This window comes from Bombina bombina, chromosome 1 (genome assembly GCF_027579735.1).
Source record: "Bombina bombina isolate aBomBom1 chromosome 1, aBomBom1.pri, whole genome shotgun sequence".
Lineage (NCBI taxonomy): Eukaryota > Metazoa > Chordata > Amphibia > Anura > Bombinatoridae > Bombina > Bombina bombina.
Window position 1 is genome coordinate 1195475935 of NC_069499.1, and position 6850 is coordinate 1195482784.

Here is a 6850-nt window from a genome sequence, read left to right on the forward strand (position 1 = left end):
CTCTATCTGAATCAAGAAAGGAAAATATTGGGTTCAGTGTCCCTTTAAGTACAGGCATTACATACCTTGTGCCTCATACTTTACATGCATGTACTCAGTGCAAAGCTATCATTCTATATAGGAAAGCATACAATTAGAACATGTCAGACAACATAAAAGCTTTCATATATATGATTAGTAAATACAAAACAAAAATGTGTTCACACGTGAGTCCTGTATGCAAATGATCACTTACATTTTTAAAGCTAATCAGTCCATTTAAACGTACCCCTATTGACTGATAAAACATTTTTTAACTAAGAGTTATCTTAGATCTTGGTGCAAAAATAGATTAGGCTTTTTTTAGGGGCAGATAAACAATATTTTGTGCTCAGTAAATCAGCTGGCTTTGGAAATTCTCAAGGTCAAAAACATTGATTTTTTAATAGTTAAAAAAAAAGGACCTGGCCCATCTTTATCACAAAAAGATTTTCTAGAAAAATATACCAAGCTAATGCAATCTTTATTTTCACACCATGCCCCTAAATATTTCTGAAACTTCTGATTAGATTTATTTGGTTTTGTGAATTTGTCAGCACCGAAAAAAAATATTTATTTGTATTAACAAAGAACCTTTTCACCTATAAAAAAAAAAAAAAAAAAAAGTGGTTTCCCTAGACAATAGGGTATTGAGAAATGCTACAGCACATATAAACTAAATACATTATCAATAATGCAAAATCTTTTATTTTTTTTTGGACTGCGGGGCTAGTTATAGGATTGAATTACTCCAAAAGGCACTCACAAATTTCAAACATAAAAGAGAATCAATTGCAGATATATGCGAAAAACGAATTGCTGCTCCTTCAACAAAGGATACCAAGAGAATGAAGCACATTTGATAGTAGAAGTAAATTGGAGAATAGTTTACAATTGTATGCTCTGTATGAATAATGAGACTTTTTAGGCATTCATGTCCCTTTTAAGTATATGTTTTTTTTAAATTAAAAATGTAAATAACTTTATTTAAACTGTTTACATCCATTTTTTTTTAAAGTTGTTGCATTTTAGTATGGAGCTTGAACTTGCAAATCACACAGAGGTTGATGTTGAGGGCTGCTCAGATGGATTATCTGAAAAACAATCAGTCAGTTCTATGAGGTTTTTTTTTCCATAGAAGTCTCTGAAAGGGCAAAATTTACCTTGATAAATGTGTATCTTGCTAACTGGCACACCTTGTATTTCTGTATGCAAAGGACAGACACAAATTATATTAAAATGATCAATAAAATAAGCAGTTTCAAAATTTAAAGGTACTCGGCAAAATGCAAATTTGAAACATGCAGAAAAGTTACAGGAACATAATATATTGTACACATTAAACGTCATATTCAATGTAATTTAAAACTACAAAGTTAAAATTGTGCCAAAAAGTTTAGCATTAATAGCGTGCTTTATTTTTCTATTGTAAAAAGGGGTGTTCTATTAGGAGTGTCTGAAATTCTGTTGCAGGTTTCAGCGTATTCTCTAAGCATATTACACGTGCAAGATACATTGTTTTATCTCATTAAACGTAAGTTGTTTATCTCAAATTATGCTTACTGCAAAGATAGATATTAGCTCCAGATGATTCTTGTTGCCCTTTCTCTCCCCTGCCGGATCCTGCATTACAGAGAGCTTTTAAGGCTGTGACACACTGCAAGCGGAGCAGCGTGTAGATGCGGATGTGCGCGCTCAGTGTGTCCTGCCTTTTCATCTCTGAGCACTCTGCTGAGTGAGGTCGCGTAGCTGAGTGCTCAGAGATGAAATATTTGATCTTCAGAAGCGATGCGACATGGAGCGAAGCAGCTGCTTAACCTCGCGCCGCAATGCTTGCAGTGTGTCACAGCCTTCATTACTCTCTAATGGAGGCAGCGCATTACGCTAGGGACTTCAGGTTCAGCCCCCATTTTGTAGAGAATTGACTGAGGTCCCATACAAATGTCAGCATGATGATTTCACTCCATAATTGTGAACTTTAGTGAATCAGGTTCTGTCTCATGTCAATATGAATCAGAGTAACTGAAGGGAGAAAGCTCATTCAGGTGAATACTGAATCTATTTCTGACTTTAGTGTGAAAATGTAGAAAGAACTCAGATTAGGTCATTTTTTGTGCATTTTTGTTCTAATTTATCTCTCCATGACAACTTTACTTCTTGATGGCAGTCAACAAATCCTGTACCTTGGCTATCTGTTGGGTTTAAAGGGCTTTAACAGCGCGGGTCTCACTGACTGTGGCAAGACCTGCTTTGTTAATGGGACATTGAACCCAATTTTATTCTATCGTGATTAAGATAGAGCATGCAATTTTAAGCAACTTTCTAATTTACTCCTATTAAATTATTTTCATTCTTTTGATATCTTTATTTGAAATGCAAGAATGTAAGTTTAGATGCCGGCTCATTTCTGGTGAACACACTGTGTTTTTCTTGCTGATTGGTGGATAAATTCACCTACCAATAAACAAGTGCTTTCCATGGTTCTGAACCAAAAAATAGCTTAGATGCCTTCTTTTTCAAATAAAGAAAGCAAGAGAACGAAGAAAAATTGATAATAGGAGCAAATTAGAAAGTTGTTTAAAATTGCATGCTCTATCTGAATCACAAAAGAAAAAAAATTGGGTTAAGTGTCCCTTTAAAGCCCTAGGAAACCCTTGCAACTGGCCATGTACATGGTACATCACTGTCTTTAAGTGTTAAAATAGCATCTATTAATAAGTGTTCATCCATCTATCCTCTCCAGGCCGCTGATTTTATGCATGCTGGGTGTATTTTCTTTAGTGAGTCTATGTTGGATCTGTAATAATGGCTGCCATTCTGAACCGTCCTCTGCACCCCCCTCACCAAGACTGATCCCGCTAAGGAATATAAGGGAACCGCCATCATACAGTGAGGTACGTGTGAAACATTGTGCACATTGCTGCAACAACTAACAATATTGCCTCTTTAGCTATATTTTAGTGGGATGCCCCTACACTGCAGAAAATAAAGAGGGAAAGATGGGGATCTACGCTACAGTAAACAAGGTGGGGTGGGGGGCCACTACAATACAGAAAATATTTTAGTTTAAAATAAACTTTCATTATTTGGACAGAGCACACAATTTTCCACTTCTTTTCTCAAATTTGCTTTATTTTCTTGGTATCATTTGCAATGGAGCAAAACTAAACAGGTTCTGGAGCCTCAATGCACTACTAAGAGCTAACCAAACACATTGGGTAAGACAATAACAAGAGGCAAATATGTGCAACCACCAGTCACCAGTTAGATCCCAATAGTGCATTGCTGCTGCTGAGAATATGTACATATGCTTTTCACCAAAGGGCAGCAATAGAACAAATCAAATGTGATCATAGCAGTTAACTGGTAAGTGTTTAAAATGAAACACCTGTAGCTACATACACATATATACAGTATGAGAGATATAATAACACATTTCAGACATTCTACAAATATAAACATAAAAATATGTATTGAAATAAATAACCTTTTAAGAACATTTATTTGGCTTTATATGTCATTATTTTGGCTTGTCTAAGTGCCACTAAATCTCTGACAACATTCAAACGGATGTTTCTACTACAATTTCATAAGCACACATTTGTTTCTTGAAGAATATTATTAATAAAGCATAAAATTAAGCAACAAAGAAATCCTGGTCTCCAGCACATATTGTAGTGAGCTTGACAAAGCATAGGGCTAGACAAAATGTCTTGGATGGCTCCATTGTGACCTTAAACTGTACAAGCCCTATATAGAATACCTTTATTTTATATAAACTCTCCTTTCCTTCTATGTTTACTGGATATTTTTTTTATCAGTTATATATTATCACCCTCTCTTGAATGTTTCTAGTGATGATGTCATTAAATTCTTTCTTTTCCATATTTGACAAAAATATTATTTATGCAGAACATCACATCTTCCTACATATGCACTGCAGTCCACTTCCATTTACAGCTAAGCTGACATGCTAGGCAAACTGGGCAACTCCCAAAGATTACTGGCATGGCTGCTTAACTTTACAATCACTCTGTATTTACATTGTCTGTTTGCAAAGTATCCTGCACAGTCATTCTGTTGGTACAAAAAAGATATCCAGATATGAGGTTGTAGTAGCGATGGCGCAGAGTGAAACTACGTAAAGTGCATCCAGAAAGACAAGCGCTCTAGCAGGAACAAACAGCTCAGTAGTTGGGTACATAAAGTGTAAACATAAATAGTATCAAGCCAAAACATTGTATTAGTTGGTTTGAGACCTCCCATCATCCTGACACAGATGTTCCTTTTTAAAACTATTAAACCTCAAAAAGTGCCTGACGCTAGATACAGACAACTCCTCTCCTGAATGCTCTTTTTTTTTTTTTTTTTTTTTTGTAAATTTTGGAAGTCTATCTCCTGCTTCTTTAGTTTGCTGTGCTGGGTGCAGAACCTGTGTATGTGTGGCCCAACTAGCTACTGAAAGTGTGTGTAGTTATAATTCCCCCTATCTAAGCAGACTATCACTCCTGTCTCCTCCAGAATATCTCCTCACTATAAAAAGGGAATTTTGCAGTATATAATATTTCTGCAGACTATCTCTACCAGTATCTCTCTTACGGTGTATAATACTTGCCTTCCTTTGACATTTATTCTATCAACCTGTTTCATTTTTTTATTTTCCTCCCCACAGGTGATCTCCAAACCATTCTTTTGTCAGCCGACTGGAGATGGCCCCCCTTCCTACAACAGCATCAGCCACACCACCCCCACTGCCCCACCATTAGAGGGTCAGAGATGACACACAATGGGTCAAAAACAGGAGAAGATATAGAATTAGATATTACTATTTATACAAGTTGTCATCTTGTGCAATATGGTGAATTACACTGAGGAAATATATGAAACAGCTGGGGAGACATAAGAGGCCGTATTAGTTGTTAGCAGGACGTAGAAATAGAATTTTAAATGAATGCTCTGATATTGAGGGGATATAAAGTGATCCCAGAATGCTACATTTTGTAATAGATTTCTCTATAAAAATGTTTGCTTCTGTATTTACTACCTCTGATAATGGCTGCTTTTACATACCCCTGGAGCCAATCATGGAGCATACAGATACTCTGATTGGCTGTCATTAAATCAGATTGATTCTGAGGCAGTGACCAGTGTATAGGGATGCACATGGGTAAATAAGCACCCCAGTATTTTATTGTGCATCCTGTTATGGCTGTGGAAGAGGATGAAAATTGTCCATCTCTGCTGCTGTTCCTTCTTACTAGCCATGACCCTTGATCACCTAAGCCACACCCATGTGCCACACTGTTTCTACCCCAGAACACTTGACATTCCACAGACTTCACCTGTCCCAAACCTCTTGGCCATTTATGGAACTCTATGGGTTTGAACCCAAATAAAAATTAAAAATAAACCCAAAAAGCACTATTTTATGGAGCAAGAGAAAAAAAGCAGGGTAATTTTATTTAATTAAAGGGACAGCCTAGTCAAAATTAAACTTGCATGATTCAGATAGGGCATGCAAAATTTTCTTTCTTTGGTGAAAGCTAAACCTAGGTTGGCTCATATACTAATTTCTAAGCCCTTGAAGGCCGCTTCTGACAGTTTTTCACAGCTAGACAGTGCTAGTTTGTGAGTGAAATATAGATATAACTGTGCTCACTCCCATGGAGTTATTTGAGTCTGCACTGATTGGATAAAATGCCAGTCTGTCTAAAGAAATTCAATAAGGGGCAGTCTGCAGAGGTTTAGATACAAGGAAATCACAGCTGTAAAAAGTGTATTAATATAACTGTTGGTTATACAAAACTGGGGAATGGCTAATAAAGGGATTATCTATCTTTTAAAACAATAAAACTGGAATAGACAGTCCATTTTAAAGAGAAAATAAAATTGTGAAAACAAAATGCTCAAAGGTGTTAGAGAATGTTTATTATAACTCTATTACTTGCATACAACCCCATGCAAAGGGGTGAAACACAAAGTTAAAGTCAACTCCAGAGCAGCAATTCACTACTGGGGGCGAACTGAAAACATTAGTGAGCCAATGAAAAAAGATGAATGTGTGTAGCCACCAATCACCTGCTAGTTCACAGTAGTTTGTCTCTGCTCTTAAACCTACCTAGCTTCAACAAAAGATATATAAATATGACAAGAGAGCAAAGTAAATGTTACAATAGAATGAAATTGAAAAGTCTATTAAAATTGAACGTTCTATCTGAATCATGAAAGTTTAATTTTGACTTTCATGTCCCTTTAAGGCAGGCCGGTTAGCTCAGTTGGTTAGAGCGTGGTGCTAATAACGCCAAGGTCGTGGGTTCGATACCCGTATGGGCCACTTCCTTTAATAAACTTCCTCAAGAGGTAGTAGCAACAAACACTGTGGGGGACTTTAAAAATGCATGGGACAAGCATAGGGCTATCCTACGAACTAGATAAGTTTATACTGTTAGGTAAGGTCGGGCAGACTTGCTGGGCCTATGGCTCTTATCTGCCGTCAATATCTATGTTTCTATGGAATAAACTTCCTCAAGAGGTAGTAGCAACAATATCACCATGCACACTATTACACTTAAATCCGGTGCTCTGCGATACCAAGGTTTTCTACGCATTACAACGTTTATGGCTGATGTGTACAAATCGTATTACTAACTTTATATACAGGGTAAAGAACAAGTGGACTTTTAGATCATAACAATAACTTAATAGAGGGTAATATGAGGTAATAGCTGTTATATTCAGTCCTTATATGTAACAGTTTTATTTACTGTACTTGTACATAAGACACATTTTAAGGCCTTTTAATTAATTTTCATGTGGATTATATGTTTGATTT

At 36.3% G+C, this 6850-nt stretch overlaps 1 non-coding gene across 1 annotated transcript; it reads left to right on the forward strand.

The window, feature by feature from the left end:
* The first annotated feature begins 6278 nt into the window (after window positions 1–6278).
* TRNAI-AAU (transfer RNA isoleucine (anticodon AAU)) lies at window positions 6279–6352 on the forward strand. The gene has a single exon. It is a non-coding gene; the product is annotated as a tRNA-Ile (tRNA).
* The last annotated feature ends 498 nt before the right edge of the window (window positions 6353–6850 follow it).